The following is a 23903-nucleotide window of genomic DNA, read 5'->3' as shown; positions in this document are numbered from 1 at the left end:
GGTTCGTTCCCCACCATGTTGGACAGGCTTGGGATCTCGAACGACTTAGGGCAAGGACGGGAAGGAAGCTCGTTTTAGCCAAAAAAAAACCGAGCCGCAAGGAACATGTAGCCGTTTCAGATGTGAAACCTATGTTCCTGCTGAAGGCGTGGATCTCACTTACTCTTTTACCTGTTGCTAAGCACACGAGGAAAAGAGTTTCTAATGTGAGGTCCTTAAAAGAGGCTGATTGGAACGGTTCAAATCCTTATGACATTAGGAACCTTAGGACCACGTCTAGATTCCAGCCTGGAGTGGACAACCGACGTTCCTTTGAGGTCTCAAAAGACCTAAGGAGGTCCTGTAGATCTTTGTAGGAGGAAAGATCCAAGCCTCTGTGGCGGAAAACCGCTGCCAACATAATTCTGTAACCCTTGATCGTAGGAGCTGATAGGGATTTTACGTTCCTTAGATGTAACAGGAAGTCAGCAATCTGGGTTACAGTGGTACTGGTTGAGGAAAACTACATTGGCCTTGCACCAGCTTCGGAAGACTTCCCATTAAGACTGATAGACTCTGAGAGTGGATGTCGTCCTTGCTCTGGCAATCGTTCTGGCTGCCTCCTTCGAAAAGCCTCTAGTTCTTGAGAGACTTTCGATAGTCTGAAGGCAGTCAGACGAAGAGCGTGGAGGTTTGGGTGTACCTTCTTTACGTGAGGTTGATGCAGAAGGTCCACTCTAGGAGGAAGAGTCCTGGGAACGTCGACCAGCCATTGCAGTACCTCGGTGAACCCTTCTCTCGCGGGTCAGAGGGGAGCAACCAACGTCAACCGTGTCCCTTTGTGAGAGGCGAACTTCTGAAGTACCCTGTTGACAATCTTGAACGGCGGGAATGCATACAGGTTGAGATGGGACCAATCCAGCAGAAAGGCATCCACGCGAACTGCTGCTGGGTCTGGAATCGGAGAACAATACAAGAGGAGCTTCTTGGTCATCGAGGTAGCGAATAGAACTATGGTTGGCAGACCCCACAGGGCCCAAAGTCTGCTGCAAACATTCTTGTGAAGGGTCCACTCTGTGGGGAAGACCTGACCCTTACGGCTGAGGCGACCTGTCATGACATTCATATCGCCCTGAATGAGCCTCGTTACCAGCGTGAGCTTTCGATCTTTGACCAAATGAGGAGGTCCCTTGCGATCTTGAACAACTTCCTCGAATGAGTCCCTCTCTGCTTGGAGATGTAAGCCAAGGCTGTGGTGTAGTCGGAGTTCACCTCCACCACCTTGTTAAGCTGGAGGGACTTGAAGTTTATCAAGGCCAGATGAACTGCCAACAACTCCTTGCAATAGATGTGAAGTGTCCTTTGCTCCTGATTCCATGTTCCCGAGCATTCCTGTCCGTCCAGTGTCGCACCCCAGCCCGTGTCCGATGCGTCCGAGAAGAGACGGTGGTCGGGGGTCTGAACAGCCAAAGGTAGACCTTCCTTGAGAAGAATGCTGTTCTTCCACCACGTTAGAGTAGACCTCATCTCTTCGGAAACAGGAACTGAGCCCGTCTCTAGCGTCATGTCCTTTATCCAGTGAGCAGCTAGATGATACTGAAGGGGGCGGAGGTGGAGTCTCCCTAACTCGATGAACAGGGCCAGCGATGAAAGTGTCCCTGTTAGACTCATCCCCTGCCTGACTAAGCATCGGTTCCTTCTCAGCATGCTCTGGATGCATTCTAGGGCTTGGAAGATCCTTGGGGCCGACGGACAAGTCCGAAAAGCTCGACTCTGAAGATCCATACCCAAGGAAACAATGGTCTGGGATGGAACGAGCTGAGACTCCTCAAAATTGACCAGGAGGCCCAGTTCCTTGGTCAGATCCATAGTCCATTTGAAAATCTCCAGACAGCGACGACTTGTGGGAGCTCTTAAAAGCCAGTCGTCTGACGGAGCCGGACACAAGATCATGATACTGCTGCACAGTCTGTAAACTGACAATCATGGGCAAGCGAGGAAGTACAGTGACAACTCGAATCTGTCTAGACTATCTGGGTCGTACAGACAACTCCTTAACGGGTTGCTGAGGTTGCCGCACTGCGTCACAACAAGTCCCTTCTGTTGGTTGTTGAACGTCTTCCCCGTGACACATTGACTCCGTAAACAAAAAATCCTCTAACAAGGACTAAGCTTGGACTGCATGTCATGCAACAGAGCTCAAGGTCTATGGGAGCAGGTGTGGTAACAGACGGGATTAGCGGCTGAAGTGGAACCATTACCTTCCCTGTAAGCATGTTATGCTTAAATAAAAGTCCATAAGAGGTTATGCAGCTAAAGGCTCCCTCTAAATGACAGAGTCCTCAAGGGAATATCAGAAGGAGGGAGAAAAGAACTTTCTCATCTACAGGGACCTTATCCTAGAAAAGCTAAGTTCTCTGAGTGAGGGTTCACTGGTGCAAAAGCAGCAGACTAGAAGGCAACTTTATGAAACTGCTTGACAGTCTAGTGAGTTGGCAACAACCCAAGATATGTTGAGAAGCATGCGGTAAGGTATGCAGAGCATGATGAATGCAGAGTATGCTGTATGCAGAGCATGCTGTATGTAGAGCATGTTGTATGCAGAGCATGCTGAATGCAGAGCATGCTGTATGCAGAGCATGTTGTATGCAGAGCATGCTGAATGCAGAGCATGCTGAATGCTGAGCATGTAGTAAGCAGAGCCTGCTGTAAGCAGAGCCTGCTGTAAGGAAAGCAGAGCGTGTGCATGGCGTTTAACATTTCTCAGAAATTCCATGACCAGTGCTAGAGTGCTTTATGCATGCTTGCATGGGGTTTAAAAATCAACATAATGTTTACCTTACATTCATAACTCATGATTCATATTTTTGCCATGGTTTGAAAATGGAGGTAAGGTATGCTGAACAGCAGAGTCAGAACGAGCTGGAACAACAACAGTGGAAGGTGCAGAAAGTTCCTGTTCCTGTGGTATGAGTGGAGCGTGAAGAGACCGAGGTTGCGCAGAACAAGGTAAAGTTCCCGCAAGCAGAGGTGTCTGAGGCGCAGGATCAGGGTGCACGGGTTGAGCTCGGTGCAGCAGCTGAGGAGACTGACTCACAGGTGGAAGAGGTTGTACCTCCACCGAGAGTTGCACCACCGGTGGAGCAGCCAGGGGAGGAGGAGGAAGAGTGGAGTAATCCTCCTGATCCCAAACCGAAGGTTGCCTTAAAGAAGGCTGAGGCTGAACAACACTGGGAACAGCGAACACAGAAAGAGGTTCAACATCGTACGCCTGGCAGATGGTGCTGCGACTGGGTGCAGCGAGTGCAGGCGGGTTGAGCACAGGCTGAACGGGTGCAGGGGAGGTGCAACACTCTCAGCCCGACACTCACGCAACAGGTCCGAAAGCTGTGCTTGCATGGACTGTAGTAGAGTCCACAACATCGTACGCCTGGCAGATGGTGCTGCGACTGGGTGCAGCGAGTGCAGGCGGGTTGAGCACAGGCTGAAAGGGTGCAGGTGGAGGTGCAACACTCTCAGCCCGACACTCACGCAACAGGTCCGAAAGCTGTGCTTGCATGGACTGTAGTAGAGTCCACAACATCGTACGCCTGGCAGATGGTGCTGCGACTGGGTGCAGCGAGTGCAGGCGGGTGCAGCACAGGCTGAACGGGTGCAGCCGGTTGGTGCACCACCGGTGCAGGCGGGTGCAGCACAGGCTGAACGGGTGCAGGCGGTTGGTGCACCACCGGTGCAGGAGGAGGAGGAGGTGCAACACTCTCAGCACGACACTCACGCATCAGAAAGCTGTGCTTGCATGGACAGTAGAGTCCACAACATCGTACGCCTGGCAGGTGGTACTGCGATCAGGCGGAGCGAGCATAGGCGGGGGGAGTGTAGGTGCACTCTCAGCCCGACAAACTGATGACTGAGGAGAGTCAGAGCTAACCCAATGACTGCATCCGGGTTGTTGAACTTTACTTTGTACGTCTGGCATAGGTCTGGACTTTACGTTTAAGAGGTCTTAAGACCTGAGACCAGCGTTATTCTGCCTTTATTTTCTCCTCTAAATCTCTTCTGCAGACGAGCAAAATAAGGGCTCAATGGTCTGCGGGTGGGAGTGACGGTCTCGGTAAGACACGCCCACAACCACCGAGGATACTTCTGTGCGCCGATCAAGGCCTGCCGAACCCTTTTGCCCTTCGACATTGCTTCTCCCCTGGGCTTGGGAGCTTGCAAGAGGTCCCGGACTGGGAGGACGACTGGCGCGCACAAAAGAACCCTCACGCATAACACTGACATACTTTGCGCTAATCACTTATCACTTTGATTTCTGTTTGCACTTATTTCACTGAACTCGAAACTTTAAGTGGTTTGTACCTGAAACACGCAATTCTATCCTTCTCAAAAGTTAGTAATTGCGAAAACAGAATTACAATGTAACAGAAAAAACTAATGAAAGAAAATTCAGTGGCTGGAAAGAGACTAAACACTAGATCACTCTAGAAACGTTTAGTTTCTTCCCCTAAAGAGACTAGGGATAAGAGCAAAACGATAACGACGTTACTAGTACGCCTGGCAGGCTTGAGGGAAACGTTTATCCTCTTTCTCCCTCCGTCTCTATCTCTCTCTCTCTCTCTCTCTCTTGACTTAGAACCTGAGAGAAGAGCCCAATCATATATATCGTTAAAACATATTATTGTTAAAGGAAAAAACTGAAATATTTCCCAAAAAGAAAAGTTCCTTATTAGGATCAAAACCTAAGTTAAGAAAGAATGAACAAAACGCTAGACACGGTTACTCTTACTGCAATGTGAAACCGTGAACATTCTTTCTCTATCGTAACGATAGAGTGCAAGTTGAAACGTTCTGAACGTCAACAACTGCCGAGACAAACAAAACGTTAGTTCAACTTTGAAAAAGTACGAGACTATCAAAGAAATTCTTTCAAAGACCTTAAAATAGCATAATATGTTAACAGGTAAAACCGAAATGACGGGCTCACGATAATTAACTTCGGTACCAAGAAAAGACCGCCTACTATTAGGAAGGTCGAATATAAACAAATATAAAAATTAATTTTAATAAGTTTATAATAAAAGGAAGTTAATCGAAGAGGCCTATTCCTTTTGTTAAGCAAAATTAAGAAAGAGAGTCTATACTCTCTTAGACACCAACACTTCCGTCTAAGGGAAGGGTCGGCCATTGAAAGGTGAACGAGAGTTCATACTCTCTTCGTCACCAAAATTAATCAAATTAATTCCAAAAGCTAACTAAGCTAAAATAGAAGTTTCCAGTAAAGCGACAGCCGAAATCAAAGAGAAATACTTCACCAAAGTCGTGAAAATACTCCAAGAACATAAGCGTATCCCAGAACGTCTTGTCAGAAGCACGACAGAGGAATAATTGAGGAGGTGTCAACAAGAAGTACTTGAGTACCTGGCCACAGGTGGCGCTGGTAAGAACACCCCCTTCTAGTATTGTGATAGCTGGCGTATCCCTCCATAGAATTCTGTCGGGCAACAGAGTTGACAGCTACATGATTATCGGGTAAGTTTAATATTGAAAAATAATTCATAGGGGATGGCAAGGAACACCTCCAAAAATGCCACCAGCTGCACAAACATCGAGGACGTCTTCAGAATACTTCACAAAACTTGCCACAAGCCGTCAGGAAATATGGGAGCTGAAAACCTCTCTATAAGGAGCCGAGTCGCTAACTGTCGTCTTTTCCCTCCAAAGGGCCCCACATCACCAGCGGGGACAAAAACAAAACAGGCGATGAACAGCCGAAAGATCATCAACATGAAAAGATAAAAACACTTACATGGGTGACGTATCAATTTAAAACTACAATTACCCTTTGAGGGGAGGAAAACATCCCCAAGTCCAGCCTTCAAAAGACATATAAACAAAACTGGACAAAACTAGACAAAAACAAGCAAAAATTTACTTTAAAGTGCAAAAATCAAATGCACAGCAAAAATAGAAAAAATGAGTTAAATACGTTAATTCCATTATAATATATATATATATATATATATATATATTTATATATATATATATATATATATACTGTATATATATATATATATATATATACATATGTATATATATATATATATATATATAAATGTATATATATATATATATATATATATAAATATATAGTAAAATAGGGGAAGAAAAGTGCAATATGGAAAACTTTGTTTTTTGCAGCAGAATAGTTGAGGACTTTCATACAACTAGGCTTTTTACATTCATTTTGCCTTTTTACGTTATCCATCAGCTGTTCTTAAGTAAGGGTCCGTTAGTTTTTTATATTATGAATATAATTTGGTGATTTTTTATTCACCTGAAAAGGGGTAAGAAAAAATCATGTAGGGAGGAAAGAAAATTATCATTGTTTTGCTAAAAAACATAAGTTGTATAATTTCTATCAAGAACATAACTGATATATGATATATTGTGCATCACTAAATAAAAATGATTATTCTTAATGAGATAATAAACATGCGTTCCATTAAGTTTTCTTAATATAGAGAAAAGACCAAATGTACACCTGTATTCTTGTTACATAATCCAAAAATTGCCTGCTAATTTCTCTCCTCATAAAAACAAATTCAATCAATTATTGCCTGGAATTAATTAGAGCAAAAATCATTGGTATCTTTCACATTTGTTCACAAAAAGTAAGAATTTATTCACTGGCATGACGTGTTATTTATATATGAATTTTCCTTTACATTATTTTCAATGACCTTCAGACTAGCATATGCCATTTCATCGGGAAACCTCATTATGTTTCTCATTACCACGGGCACTTCTGGTCCATAGAATATGTATTCTCTATCCACGATGGCAATGTCTTTGTCTTTGATCCTTTCAATCCATGTCCACTTCTTTGGGTCACTAGAAAGTTTTTTTTTCCGAAGACAGTCGATTTCTACTTGCGCCACTGGACCATTATCGTTATCAGGAAAAGTTTTTGTAATCTTGCCCCAGTAGTAAACTGTATGTGGTTCAGTATAATACACTGCGTAATATTTTCCTACTGGGTCACCTGTAATTACAGGAGGGTCTGTTGGAAGCGTTAGTGTCTGTACATCATCTTCACATTCTATATAATTTTTATCTGTATTTAAAGCGAAGCTGATATCATCAGCAGGATGGCTTTCCATTTCTTCCATCTCTTCTTCAGTTGTGGTATCATATAGTGGCTCTGGTTCTTTCTCTTTTTTTCTTGGCACTCTGTTAAGCTTTCTTTTTTTCAGTGTCATGCTCTGTCATATTCTTGCTACATTCTTTTTGAGTTATGAATTGGCTGTGCATACTAATTTTTCTTCTTGTAATTTGTGGTGTTCCACTTCTTCCTCTACTGTGCAAAACTTCTTCTAAAGTAGTTTCTCTCTCCTTTTCAACCAAAAGAATGTTAAACTTCATTCCCGTAGGAGCCCTGGCCTGTACTTCAACAACAATCATCCTCCAGCTTAAATGTTTAGCATACGGAGCACCTCATTTTTAATATCTGTCTCGTTTTCAGTGACAGTCTCATCCCAACGACTACAGCCAGGCAATGCCTGTTCCTGCAGAGATGAAAGTGCTTCATTTGAGATCTCCCTCGCCACTTCAGATTCAGGAGCTGGTGAAGTGAAATCTATCACTCTGGTAGCATAAGGCAGTGCAAGACTTTCTTGATTTTCTGGTGGAGATGACTGTGCTTCTCTATTCTCTCTCTTTTCATGAGTTATATCATCACAGAGTACAGGATTATTTTCAGCCTCCCTGAGGCTGCCTCTTTCAACCCACCTCTTCTACGTTTTCATTTTCAAAGGACAAAGACGATCACTCTGATACTTTCCTGGGTTTAGTGGATAAACACTGGTTGCATAAAATCCTGCTTTTATGTTCTCCTTGGAAAGTCCCTTTTGCCAAACTTCACACAACATATTCACAAAGCCTCTCTTTTGCAATGGTGCTCGTGCTCCTGTTTGATGCACATAGCACATCAATGCTGAATCATAGAAAGATTTTAATGGGCCAAAGCAAGCAACATCTAATGGCTGTAACAGATCTGTACAATGAGCAGGTAATTTAATAATGGAAATATTTTCTTGAATTGCTGTTTTTACTGTTGCTACTGATCTATGACTAAGATGGCCATCCAGTATCAGTAGAAGAGGACGTACATCTTTATTTTTTTCGACAAAGGTTTTAAAGAAATCCTCAAAAATAGCACGGGTCATTCATCCTGACTCAGACAATGCATATTGATTTTCTGGTAATGCATATGTCCCAATCCATGAGGACTGCATATTTTTACCTTTGAATATGATTGAAGGATCCAGTGCAGTACCATCTGCACAGCATGTTGCCATAACACTGATGTTTTCACGGTTAGATCCACTAGCTAGTCTTAGAGTTTTGGCTCCTTTTGTGCCTAAAGTTTCTGTTTTTGACGGGTCTTGTGGAAATCTAGTTTCATCAAGATTCCAGATACACTCTGGACGTTCCATGATCTCAGAAGCTCGTAGAAACCATAAATGACGAATGGATCACTTGTTACACTCTTACGTGTAAGTTGCATCATTCCACCAGTTTTTAACGTCAAATTGTGCCTATGTATGAATGATATTGACCAATCATAGCCAGGCATGCCATCTTTGAAAACTGTTTGTAGTCCATTGCCAAGTAAATACTTTTTAACAATCTCATGAAACTCTAACAGAGTTGGTCCTAGTCCCATGTTCTCCATTCTCTTAACTGTATCAGCCATCTTCGCTTCCACATTAGCAGAAAGCATCGCCTTCTTTCCCTGTAACACCATAAAAATATATATCAATGTATGTTCCACTGTGTTAGGTATGAAGCTTTTTAAGAAGTTATACAGAATATACGAAAACACACACATAATATATATATATATATATATATATATATATATATATACAAATATATATATATATATATATACATATATATATATATATATATATATTTATATATATATATATATATATATATGATATATATATATATATATATATATATATACATAAAACAAAAATAACTCACCCTCATATCTTCCTTAAAGGCTCTTCCTTTTCTCTTCTTTTAACATGCTTTCTCAAAAGAGAAAATGACATGTGATGCTTGACACTCGTTGCTCTAATGGAGGCACCATCTTTTACTTCTTGTACAGCAAGTTCAAGTGTTGCTTTCGTGTATGGCTTTTCAACCTTTCTGTATATCTTGGGCATTTTGACACTCACCCTACGGCTCCTTACTTGCTACTGATCGTGAAGTGCTTGTGTGGATGGGAATGAGTCGTCTCAGCAAAGTGGTTCAACATGCTAGAGCGACTGCCATTCTCTTAACCTCTCAAAACAGTGGCATGTTTAAGCAAGTTTAAACAATAGGTAAGATGGAATCAAGATGGGGTGAGAAAAAGTCTGTTTAGGGTAAAACAATATCATGTTTGGGGTAAGAAAAAAATATAGGCATTTGATCTTTTCTTACCACACTTAACGATATTTCAAGGGGTAAGAAAAAATGCTCCCCCCCCCCTAAGGGATGGCGGCACTAGGGGGAGGGCCCTACAGAAGGACTAGGAGGGTCTTGCTGACTTTTTCTTACCCCAACCTGAGCATCTCCTTTCTCTGGGGGAAGACGAAATCAAAGTTTACACGAGTCACTATAAAGTTTGGCAAAACTTTTTCCCACTTTTTCCAGACTTTTGTGCATAGTAAGTATATATATAAGATGAATATTATAGAATATACATGGCGTCAACTATACAAAAGAATACTATATATATGGGGCCAAAGCACATCGAATGTTTTGACACAACACTATTAATGGAATGATTTGTTCTTACCCCGCTCACCCCTAGATTTTTTCTTCCGCATTTTACTATATATATACATATATATATATATATATATATATAGATATATATATATATATATATATATTTATATATATTCATATATATATATATATATATATATATGGTGTAGATAGTGATGGTTCAGTCATTATCTCTGCATATACATATATATATATATATATATATATGGTGTAGATAGTGATGGTTCAGTCATTATCTCTGCATATATATATATATATATATATATTATATATAATGTATATATATATATATATATATACATATATATATACATATATATATATATATATATATATATACATACATATACCCAGGGTAATATTTAAAAAATTCTGAGGTCATATCGGTTGAATATTGTAAAGGCTGAAAGGTCTTTCTAACCTCGTGGACCTATGAATTTTGATTCCTACATATATTTTATTTTTCACATTTATTTTTACCATATATTCAAAACTTGTATTTCGGAATATTTTCAAATGCGAGAGGAATATCTAATTTGTTTGTTCTCTGTCCTTTAAGATTACGGAATCCTGCTGGAGTTTGGACCACCAGTTTTTCATTTGTTTATTCTGGTATTCTTGGAACTCAATTGTAACTTCTGCATCTCACACCAGTGTCATAGGGTTTGTTCCAAAGCATTGGTAAACTTTGCACTGAACTCAAACTTGAAGGTTTTCTCAACCTTCAATGAAATATTGGTTGTGAACACTCCTTTCACGATATTTCTTCTGGTATTAGATAATATATAGGCAATAGACATCTTGCCTAAATCTTTGTCACTGCCAATTTACGTTTCTTTTATGAATTTATAATTCCTGAAAAGGGCACCTCTACGTATATGCCGTTTCTCTCATTTCTTATCTATAATCGAAAGTTTTTTAGTTCTAAAGAAAATATCATACACCAAATTATATATAATGCTTTATTTTGGACACGCCAAAACACGGCTTACCAAGCTGATAAATCGCCGTGTTCATTCTTATCTTTTAACCAATATCACGAAATATTTAAATCGCATCCTGGCAATATATACTGTACTGTACTTGCGAGAATTTCAACACAAAAAATTACATGCAACTCGCACATATTATCAGCCAGTGACCTGATCTCACATACCATCTTACGAAAAGGAATTAATCTCTTTTTTCTCTTCACATTCAAGAAATTTATGGCATGCCATCCTCTGCAGAATTGCTTACCACCATCAAAAGGCTCCTCGAGCAATGGTGTCATCGCTCCTCTGGAGATTTAGTGTCATTTTACTAACATACCTGTTGATGAAACCCTTACCTTAAAGAAGGACTGTATCTCCAAGGACCCAGCTACACCGCTCCTCACCATCCTGAAACAGGCCCTCTGTGCACTCCTTATGATACATATAAGGAAGACTACTCTCACGACACAACAAGGTCATATATATATATATATATATATACATATAGATATAAATAAATATATGTATATATATATATATATATATGCATATATATATATATATATATATATAAATATATATATATATACATATATATATATGTGTGTGTGTGTGTGTATATATAAATGTGTATATATATATATATATATATACACATTTATATACACACACACACACACATATATATATATATATATATATACACACATTTATATATACACACACACACACACACACATATATATATATATATATATATATAAAAGGAATGTCATCGCCCTGTGGTTACCACTAATAGTTGTTTTCAAGATCTACACGGGATGTAGTAGAAGCGCGAGTTTTCTCACGTATACACAAACCTGACGTATACATATCATAGAATGATTGCACCTTCATTCAGGTTACATCCTCCTGGAATATCAAGGAACTCCACTGAATCTTTGAAAAATCTAGCTCCCTAAAATTTATGCTGAATTACAGCCTCAACAGACGGCCCTTCTTCTCAGATGTCCTGATCAAAACCACCAAAACTGTCTTTAACAAACTAACGGACCTAAGACTGTCAATGATGACAGAGAATGATTCATCATACGCAAGGTCTCCAATATCAGGCAATTTATGAAGAAGGCTCTCCCTCATATTTTTTCTCATGGATGTTTTCCAAAAATAAAATAGATTGTGTAAGAAACGTTCTTGTGAGCAATGGTTACTGTAACAGACAGGTCAGTCAGGAAATCAAGAAATCTCTCGACACCTCAAAGGAATAATGTACGTCAGTTATTAACAAGTTGTAAGAGCCAATAAGTAAAGAATATGGAACAACATCAGCCTAGTGGAAAAAGATTTGGAGATTAACTTAGTAACTTAGTAATCTTTTACAGAACTGCTAAAAGCAAAACCTTGGTCCTGAAAAATAACCTGGCCCTTCATGTGAAAGACAGTCAGATGGGAAGATATGTGCCCAATCTGAGGATGTTCTGGCAGCTACATTGGAATGACCACAGTAAGGCAAGGTTTTCTTGTCACATACAGCATGAGTTAAGGGAATTAAGGTACATTGTCAACAATCTCGTGATACATAATTATCAAAAAAAACATTTCGTGAACAGATCCCTGTACAGCAGAAGGATTAGAAATGTCGAGGTCCTACTGATCCAGCAGGAGATACAGCTCGTCACCAATTCATGGAAAATGTTTGTCATATTTACCTCCCCCACTGAATTAATATCTATTTATCAAGACTACTTTAATTACAACAACACAAATCAGCTGAGCCGTAGCCTGCCTGAAATGAAGACTATTGCAGCAAAAGCCAAAGGCAATAAGAGAAAAGATTCCCCTAACCAGTCATCTCACACACATGGTTAACTAACAACCCTATAACCTGCCTCAGACTTCGGCATAGAGCGTGCATTTCAGCATAGGTACTACATTTGCCCTTGGAGCATTCCTGCTAATGAAAATCTGACGTCTGGAATGATACCCACTAGGGTTCATATGAATGCAACCATAAAGACATCCTCTATCATTTACTCTTACAGCCTGATGATGAGCAGACGTACCTTGATGCTTGATACCTGTTGCAATCTGACCTAACTATGAATATGGCCAGAAAAAGATTACCCATTGATTATATGTACTATTTCTGAGCACAAGATTTAATTTATTTATTTGTATATATCCATATCATCTCCAAAATAGCACATATATTGGCCAATTTCAGTGCTGTTGAGGAAGAATAAAATTGGATTGCTAAAAAATATGTTCTATGAAATTAAAGCCACTAAGCCAGCAAAAGTCTTCTATCATAAATCTATGAATATGTGATTATAAAAAATGCTGTCAAAGCAGTCATAGTCTTCAAAGCAAGATAAATAAAGATATCTCTACACAAAAAATTAATTTTAATTCAAATAATAATAATAATAATAATAATAATAATAATAATAATAATAATAATAATAATAATAATAATAATAATAATAATAATAATAATAATTTCAGAATATTGTCTTATACGAAATGATGCAGGTAGGGTTGTGTTACTATTTAGCAATAGAAGAATGTAATGGCTTAGAAAATCATAAGTAGGAATAAATTGTCGAGGTTATTGGACAGAGGAACAGTAGCCAATGTATGATAATTATTTATCACGTACTCTGCAATTAACTTATACATAAACTTTTGATATTCCGTGATTTATGTTTTTGTCATCAGATGTTATAAGGTTTAGGAAGGGTTGCAAACGTACTTTAAAATGACCCGTATCATGACCTTATTGATTGTGTCACATTTCTGTTCATGCTTGTTCCTGTTTACTTATGTTGGTTTCAGATACCTTCTGTTTACCAGCTCTTCCTTCTTTACTTCATATATATTTAATTTTACGAAATATTCCTGTACAGATCTTGTCTATAATTTTTGAAATTTCATGAATATTAACTCATGCTTTTTTGCATCCAAATCAACAACGCGACGACAAGAATATAACAGGTATTGAAGGTTGTATAAGATATAACTTTCCATAACTGTGTTGTTACTTATGGGATAAAGTCAGATAGCACCCAAGAGATTATCCCCTAATGAGAATTCATTGAAGAGCCAATGCATTAATCAGTTTATATCCTGGAATGAAACGTTAGATTACATTGATTACAGAGATGATGCATCAGATGGGTAACAACTGATGAATGATTCGTTAATCAGTTGATATTCATAAGATTATCCTCTAACATGATTATTTGACACAGGTGATGCATTCAATAATAAATACTTTGAATATATTATTGGAATCAGTCGCGTTTATGAAAAGGGCGTGACCCTTTGTTCATTGAAGGTTACATTGCCCAGCAAATGATAATTTTTAATACACGAACAAATGAATCAAGAATGACTAAAGTAATCACAATATTAGTAGGGAGACACTTGAAATCTAGATTTTCCCCCCATTCATAATAGACAATTAAGGTTTCATGTAAATGAAGCAATTCTGTATAATTCAGTAATAGCTATCATAATGCACTTCATATCATCACAATAGGTTCTTTAAGCATTTTACGCCGCAGACCACATGACCGCTGACCAAATGACACAATAATTTTAATAATTACTGGTGTTTACATAAGTCATTTAATCACATATTTTTATGTTTTAGGATTTTAAAACAAAGGAATCATACTTCGACTTGAACTCATGTATAAGCGTATTTTTTTTCGGTCAATCCATGCTCACATAATGATGCATCGGGAAAGGATGGCTTTAAAAACTAACATAGTGTTTAAAAAAAAATATGTATATATCCCTGAATAAATATTGCCAGGCATATCCCGTTTTAAAATTGATATATTGACGTAAAGAAGTAACGCTGGGGTCACCAACCCGTAAAAGATAATAAAAAAGAATGATAAAATTACCGTTGCCTGTATTTTTTTTTTTTTTTTTTACAGTGTAGGATAAGTATATCAATCAGGATATGTTTTGATGAACAGTTGAACATGGGAGGAAATGATGGTCAGCAGCACAGGGAATGAATCCACAAGTTAGTTATTTTTTCAATTCAATCATACAAGTAAACTCTGGGAGGGTATAAGCAGTTATAATACTACCATTTCAATATCAGATGTTCAATTAGAGCCAACTCAATGTAAAACCTGTGTGGCTTGATATTTGATTATATGTATATGTGAATAATCTATCAACTTCATTGTGTTCAGTCTTGGCGAATGTGAATATAAATGGCCAGGTTAAGTAAGATTTTGAAATCAAAGCGCTTGAAATTACATATCAGAATCAGGCTATATATCAGTTTAAGTGAGATCGGTGTTACTGTATGGACATGATTCATGATATAACAATGAAACAATACTCAACGGATTTTGAAGGTTTGAGAACAAAGACCTCGGAAGAATAATGAGAGTTGAATGGCCGGACAAGATCAGAAAAGAGACAATAAGAGAGATTACTCTACTAAAGAGATTAGTCACCCAAAAGTGTAACTGGGCTGCACAAGGCACAAAAAGAGTTGGAAGACTCAGGCCTATATGGCTGAAGACTATGAAGCGTGCAGTAGGAGATGATTGATGGAGAAGTATTTATTTAAAAGCTCAAGAGATATACGACTGGTGAAATCTAACCAAGGCCCGTTGCGTCAATAGGCGTGGGAGGAGATGGTGATAATTATAAAGATGATGATGACATATTTAATAACTACCCTTGGAAATAACGTATTTTAGTGTAAATATAGTTATTTATTCCTAAGTAGAGTTCTTTTATTACCAATAGTAAGGTATGATTTTGAAAACTTCATTTTATATTATCATCATCATCATCATCCTCTCCTCCTACGCCTATTGACGCAAAGGGCCTCAATTAAATTTTGCCATTCGTGTCTCGCTTGAGCTATTGAATTAATACTTCCCCATTCATCATTTCCTAATTTTCGCTTCATAGTACTTAACCATGTAAGCCTGGGTCTTCCAACTCTTCTAGGGTCTTGTGAAGCCCTGTTGAGAGTTTGATGAAATAATCTCAATCTACCGCTCACCATGATCTCATCCACATAAGACACTTGAGTAATCTTTCTTATAGTTTCATTTCTAGTTCTGCCCTGTCATTTAACTCCCAATATCCTTCTGATGACTTTCTTCTAGAATCTATAAAATCTTTTGGATAAGGTTTCATTGTCATGCCACGACTCATGTCCAAACAGTAACACTGATCTCAATAAACTTATATATAGCCTGATTTTTATATGTAATTTAAGACATTTTTCATTTCAAAATTTTGCTTGATATAGCCATTGTCTTATTTTTTTTTAAACAAGATTTAAGAGAAAAATCCTCTCTCTCTCTCTCTCTCTCTCTCTCTCTCTCTCTCTCTCTCTCTCTCTCTCTCTCTCTCATATATACAGTATATATATATATATATATTATATATCTGCATATATATATATATATATATATATCTGCATATATATATATATATATATATATGTATATATATATATATATATATATATCTGCATATATATATACATATATATATATATATATATATCTGCATATATATCTCTGTATATATATATATATATATATATATCTATATATATATATATATATATATGTGTGTGTGTGTGTGTGTGTGTGTATATCTCTGCATATATATCTCTGTATATATATATATATATAAATATATATATATATGTATATATATATATATATATATATGTGTGTGTGTGTGTGTGTGTGTGTATATCTCTGCATATATATATATATATATATATATATTATTTTCTTACTCTGGATTATTAATAAGAAAACTAGAGAGGCCCCTGCCTACTTGTTCCCTTTCTCACGAGAACATATTTTAATATATATATGCCTGGTTTGGACCACAATCATCAATATTCTTTCCATTTTTTCTATTTTCTTATTTTTCATTTATATATATATATATATATATATATATATATGCATAAAAATCACAGGAAAACGTGATGCTCAGATGCAGAAGATCCACAGGGAAAATGAAAATACGGAATATACACTTAAGTCCTGACTAGTTTCGTGTTAATACCTCTGAGGAAGTAACACGAAACTAGTCAGGACTTAAGTGTATATTCCGTATTTTCATTTTCCCTGTGGTTCTTCTGCATATATATATATATATATATATATATATGTATATATATATATATATATATATATATATATATATATACAGGATTCTGCATAAGTAGTGTCATTCTCCATATTATCCTCTTTATAGAGGGATTATTCCCTGTGATTGTTCATTCCGTGTCCTTAGCCATATACCGATAGGAACTGGTTATACAAAAGCCATTGCTTATTCGATGACGTCACCAATTTCCCGTTACTGTGAAAAATGAAGGATAAGCAGCTCATTAAACGTGGTATTAATTTATGAATATCATTTTATATCTCCATAGTATAATTGCGACTGTAATTACCCTTACATGTTTTATCGACATTAAATCACGTAGAGATTCATTGACTGCTGTACTATTATTTCAGCTCCAATAGCAATTTTACCAACCTCATTTCAGTACTGGAAATTATGATGGGTGGTGGACGGTAATGACATGGTTTTTGGCTTTCTCTTTTTTTCTCTCTCTTTTTTTGGGGTGGTGGTGGGGTTGGGAGAGACTTTTCGGAACCAGTGACTATTCATGTCACATATCTTTAATTAGATTGTCAAACAAATTCTGTATTAAATACAGTGATGTTATGTCATTTTAATAGAGTGTTTTATTTTGGCCATTAAACGCTTAGTAGTACAATGTCTTTATTCTTTTTCCTTTTATGTATGAACACGTACTACGGTAAAAAAGCTTATTTCATCAATTGCATTGACTGCAATGATATTAGAGTAGTGAGCAACCTTATTACACTGCACTGTGCATAGATCTTTACCTGTTGTTTAATTGGAGCATATTTTCCTAAATATATCAGAAGGATATACCTTAAATTTATTTAGAAAATTTTGAGAGAAAATTACAAAATATATTTAAGGGCAAGACATTTTAAGGATTTGTCTATGGAAATTTCTTTTTCTATTAATAGTAATACTTTCGTTCTTAATCGTTGGCAGTAGGTTGGCCATGGCACCAGTCAACCCTTGAGATACTACTGCTATAGTTATTGGGTCCTTTGGCTGGCCAGATAACACTACACTGGATCTCTCTTAGGTCACGATTTATTCACTTCAACTACACACACTCGGAGTGGTCTGGCCTATTTTTTTTCCGCTTTCTTTTTTTTCCTCATACATCTCACAACAATTAGATAACAGAAAATATCTTCTTCAATGGAGGGATTAACAAATGAGCTGTAAATGTTCAGTGGATATTTTCCTCTGGGTAAGGGGATGAGAGACTCTTTCGCTTTGGTAATTAGCTCTTTTAGAAATCTTGAATTGCGACATCATATCTGTCTGTACCATTGTCTTAGAGTCTTGGTTTTGAGTTTTCTAGCTTGAGGGTGTAGCCAGGTACACTATTCTAACTGAATTCATATTTCCATTCCTCATTGGGCTAATTTCTCAATAGGAACCCTTGGGTTATAGCATCGCGTTTTTAAAATGAGGTTTACACATAGATATGTAGGTAATAATAATAATAATAATAATAATAATAATAATAATAATAATAATAATAATAATAATAATAATAATAATAATAATAATAATAATAATAATAATAATAATACCACAGCTGCAATGGTTCAGAACCAAACTGTTAGTCAAAAGGATCAAGCTCCATTACCTCTCATCTTCACTATGCTATATTCTTCGACGATACTTTCTCTCTAAAAAGGATGACATCAAAATGGGAAACATAAATTATTCAGTAATTAGGAGAATTATTACTATTTTTTAATGGTAACTATAAAATCCATGAACAATACATTGGAAATACTCACAGGAGAGTGTGATGTGTCTTACTTCATTTAATATAACTTTTGTTTGTGATATATATATATATATATATATATATATAAGTATATATGTAATCATATATATATATATATATATATATATAAGTATATATGTAATCATATATATATACATATATATATATATATATACATTTATAAATATATATAAATGTATATATAATATACATACATACATATATATATATATGTATATATATATATATATATATATATATACATATATATATAAATGTATATATAATATATATAAGTACATATATATATATATATATATATGCGTGTGTGTGTATGTACGTATATTTATATATGTGTTCATATATATATATATATATATATGTATATATACTCACACATACACAAACATACATATATATATATATATATATATGTATGCATATTTGTATATATATATATATATATATACATATATATATATATATATATATACATTTATATACGAATATATACATACATATATATATATATATATATATATATTTACATATATATGAATATATTTATACATATATATACATATTTATATATATATATATATATATATATATATTCATATATATAATTATATTAATATTTATATATATATATAAATTCATATATATGCATTATATATATATATATATATATATATACTGTATATATAAAGTACTCTAAGGTTATTACTGTTGTAAAATTCAACTGGAGGATTTTGGAGTAAGAGACATGAGAATATATACATACACACACACATATATGTATATATATATATATATATATATATATATATATATATATGTAGTATTTCAGTTTAACTACGGTAGTAATACTCGAATGCAAAAATTCTAGGTACGTGACATGGGAATAAATAATGATATGCAATAAAAAGAACATCATGGCTTAATTTGAAAAAAAATTGGTGGAGGAAAATATGAAAATCACAATATGATATGCCCAAACTATATCATTGTACCAATACTACTATTTGTATTTTGAGTTGACATGTTTTCTTCACATGGCAAAAACAAAATCTGGATATCTTCTCACTATTATTTCTGCGTCTGAACACTACCTCAACGCTGCATAAAAGTTGTTCTGGTTGGAAGACAAGGCAATCTAATGTATCTATAATCGTATCTCAGATGTCAAGTGTCTTTGGTTTTTCCATTGCTTTTTTTATTAGGGAGGATATCAAGAAATTTGGTTAATTAAAGAAAATCCCTGGTTTTCTAAAAGTTTGTTTGTCAGAAAATTGTAAGCGGTTCATACCAAACTAAAATCTCCGAAAAGAAAATAGAGTATAATGATCGTTGACCGGAAAAGACCCTGAATATTGAATGGTGGCTAGTGCCTCTCCAATATGAATAAGATCTAGCCTGGTATTTATTATTATTATTATTAATATTATTATTATTATTATTATTATTATTATTATTATTATTATTATTATTATTATTATTATTATTATTATTATTATTATTATTAATCGTATTTGAGTCTGCATTTGCTTCCATTAAGTTTATCTTCTCGTCAAAACGATCTTACATCAATTCTGGATAGGTTTTTATCCAATGAATGTATACACCTTTGCTCTTAGCAAGGATATGGTCATCAAATTGGTCATATCGTTGTACTATTTTTAACCTTATTTTTGTTATACGAAATTCTATCTTTTTAATTGATTATATGTAAGACCAAGTTAGTAAATAAGATTTTTATAGGCAAAAATGATCATGCACAGAATCAAGATTTTCCTCTTCTGTACTTTTCTTTTGATAAAACCTAACAATTGTAAAAAATATAGAATATAAATTTTTCTTGATATTTATGTCTCATATGCTTGAGTAAACAATGTCACACGGCTGAATGTATTTTCTACATTAAATACGTATATAGTCACGAGAAAAATAAATATCTGTGAGCTAATGACAATTACTTATCGATCGAAAACCTTGGCAAGTCATGTTGAATTTACAATTTTTCTTATAATAGAATGATATTATATCATATTTTTTCCCTTTTTATACTTTTTGTTTTTACTTTGTAAATTCACAATGAATATATTTCCGATCCTTTTTTATAGTATATTGCATTCCATATACATTGTCACTGATTCATTCTGTGATAAAAGATGAACAATCCCAAATGTAAACTTAGTTAAAGTTGACTCTAATGTTAAGATAATATTGTATTTCTCTTATTTTGATAGACTCCTAAAAAGTGAGTAATTTGTTTTGGGGGCGGGGAATTTATTTCAACCAGCAATTTACCCTGATCTTCCTAAAATGATAACAGAGAAAAAAATTAATACAAACATACTTGACTACAGTTCACAGTTTAGCAAGCAGGTAATATGCCTTTTTTCAGATTATTGTTTGTAGGTTATAATAAATATTGAAAGGTCCTTATTAAAAAAAAAAAAAAAAAAAAAAAAAAAAAAAAAAAAAAACACTGAAAAATCGTCTTGGAAATATGTGTGTAAACAAGGAATGTAAATGCAAGTCGATTCTGCTATTAGGATTCAAGTACAGACATACAGTAAGAATTTATATTCAAATTCGGTATCTTGTTCATTTTATAGATAGGTGACACCTTTCCCTAAAAACTTAAAAAATCGGTTTATGATGCAACAATTTTTATACAAAAATATAATTAGGCTATATATCAATATTCAATGGTTCCTACTATAATTAAATTAAGTAAAATTCTAACCAACTATGGTGTTTGCGACACTGCACAATACATCGTTGACCTCTTGAATGTGGCAAGCCCAAATGGCTGAGATATAAATATAATACACGTAAGTGTACCATTCATCCCCTCTCAAAAAATCGGTAAATGGACTTACTATTGCTAATAATAATAATAATAATAATAATAATAATAATAATAATAATAATAATAATAATAATAATAATAATAATAATAATAATAATAATAATAATAAGATTCTAAGAGTTTTGAAGTAATTCCATCAACAATTAAAAATTTTCATAAGAACTTTGAGTACGAGAGTAAACGTAAAATGATGTCTCAAGCATCATTGTTTATTATTATTGATAGTGGTAGTAGTATTAACAAAAACATACCAAGCGTCGTATCGGTGGTATAGAAATGCTTTTTTTCATTAAATAATTGAAGATCATAAGAAGAGGTCATTATATATAACCAGATTTTACAGAGTTAGACTTTTTTTTCGAGAAATATAAAGAAATACTTCAACCACATGAATGCAAAGTTGCAAATGCAGCAGGAGTTAAAATGACCAAAGGCAATGAATTGCACTACGTCAAAGCACCAATCTAAATAAATGTTCCATAACAAATGAAAGTAGGGGGAATGTTTCAAAACTATAATACCTAAAAGAAAAAAGAAAAAGAAAAAAAGACCAATGATTCATGTTCCTGTGGCCAGTGATAGTTGGGAACATTCCCCTCTCCCATATATGTTAGATTCTATTTCATGCCACATAGCTGATCTAGTTTCTGTTTTTCATAATACTCGACAGTTTTCGCTCACTGATCATTCTACCTATCATTACATATTTCATGCAGCTTTTTTCGAACAGTTGACATGATATTACAACAACCTAATTAAAGAACATGAATTACCCGAGCTCCTTCAATTTCCTCAACAGCCAAAAGGTGGCACTGATAATCAAGATCTATCCTTTAAGGTAGCAAGGAAAACAATGGCGACAGAGAAGGGGTGATGAAAAGGTACACTGATTAATCTTGGAGGGTAAGATTTTAGTTTTATTGTTGTTGATAGACATGTTTATTGATGAACTGTTTAACTAAAGGTTTTGGATATATTCAAAATAGGAAGTAAGGCAAATCTGTTATTCTAAGAAGATAAGAAAAAAAAAAAAGCCTCAAGCATTGAGTCTGAGTTTTTTTTTTTTTCTAAATGAATGATATCATCATATATATTCAATTTGAGGATGTCCCTATCATATATTAGTTTTTTTTTCTGAACAGCCTACCATATACAACTAGTTTAAGTAAGTATATAAAGTCAGATTTAAAAGAAAAACTAAAACAACTACTAGCTAATAGAATTCCCGTTTTTTTTTTTTCGAAAACTTTTCATCTTAATTAGTATAATACAATTTAATTTTTTTCTTATGCTTGTACATTTCAAAATTATACTGTATCCGTAGTGACATGTATTATATTAATCTAATTGCTGTATGATTTATTTTTCTAATATTCTGCTTACATATATATATATATATATATATATATATATATATAGAGAGAGAGAGAGAGAGAGAGAGAGAGAGAGAGAGAGAGAGAGAGAGAGAGAGAGAGAGAGAATTCCTTTTAGTTGAAAGATATCAATAACTGTTTGCAGTTCCTAATCAACCTGAATGTAGTCCATGCTATTGCTAGCTGTTTTGGAACAAACACAACAGGCCTACAAACAAAAACAGAGACGATTATTTTCGTTTTACACAAATAGAGTAGTAAAATCGCTTATGGCTTTTAATTTAAAAGAAACAAAGTATAAGTCTGGCTACACGCTTTTTGCATTAAAAAACTAATGTCAATCAAAGTTAACAATATACGTATGCCATTATATAAATCATTGTGTGGTAGTATTATGCGTTAAACTCTAATTTAGAAATAACATATTTATGCTATATCTTGTTAATTAATGGAATATCAAAAAAACTATCGTTGCACCCAATTAATCATTAATGATAGGCATCCTTTATAAACAAAAGCGTATCTCTTTTATAGATTAAATATTTAGGTAAATATCTGATAGCATTGTAATTATTGATATAATGTTATTTGGAAATACTTACCGATTTAAAATTTAATCATACACCTTCTTTTTTCGGGAACCCTATTCTCTTTGCCATGTGAACATCATAGTCGTGTTCCATAAGACTAAGTGATTATTTTAAATTTTCTCAACATAAGGTGCAAAAACAACAAAAAGTAACAATACCATAACATCTAACACTACTACTGCTGCAAGGACTCCTATTACTATTAATAATACTATTCATACTAATAATAACCATAATCATAGTTATAAAACAGTGAAAATTATCTATTTTCTGGATAATCTAGAAATAAAAAAAGAGCACCGATACACTGCTTCCCAGTGTTTGCAAATC

The 23903-nt window shown here is 34.9% G+C and overlaps 1 pseudogene; it reads right to left on the bottom strand.

The window, feature by feature from the left end:
* Positions 1 to 8398: 8398 nt before the first annotated feature.
* Positions 8399 to 9218, bottom strand: LOC137651683 (uncharacterized; annotated as a pseudogene).
* Between the last annotated feature and the right edge of the window lie 14685 nt (positions 9219 to 23903).

The sequence above is a fragment of the Palaemon carinicauda genome, chromosome 13, assembly GCF_036898095.1.
Source record: "Palaemon carinicauda isolate YSFRI2023 chromosome 13, ASM3689809v2, whole genome shotgun sequence".
Classification (NCBI taxonomy): domain Eukaryota; kingdom Metazoa; phylum Arthropoda; class Malacostraca; order Decapoda; family Palaemonidae; genus Palaemon; species Palaemon carinicauda.
This window is presented reverse-complemented; position numbering and strand designations above follow the sequence as displayed.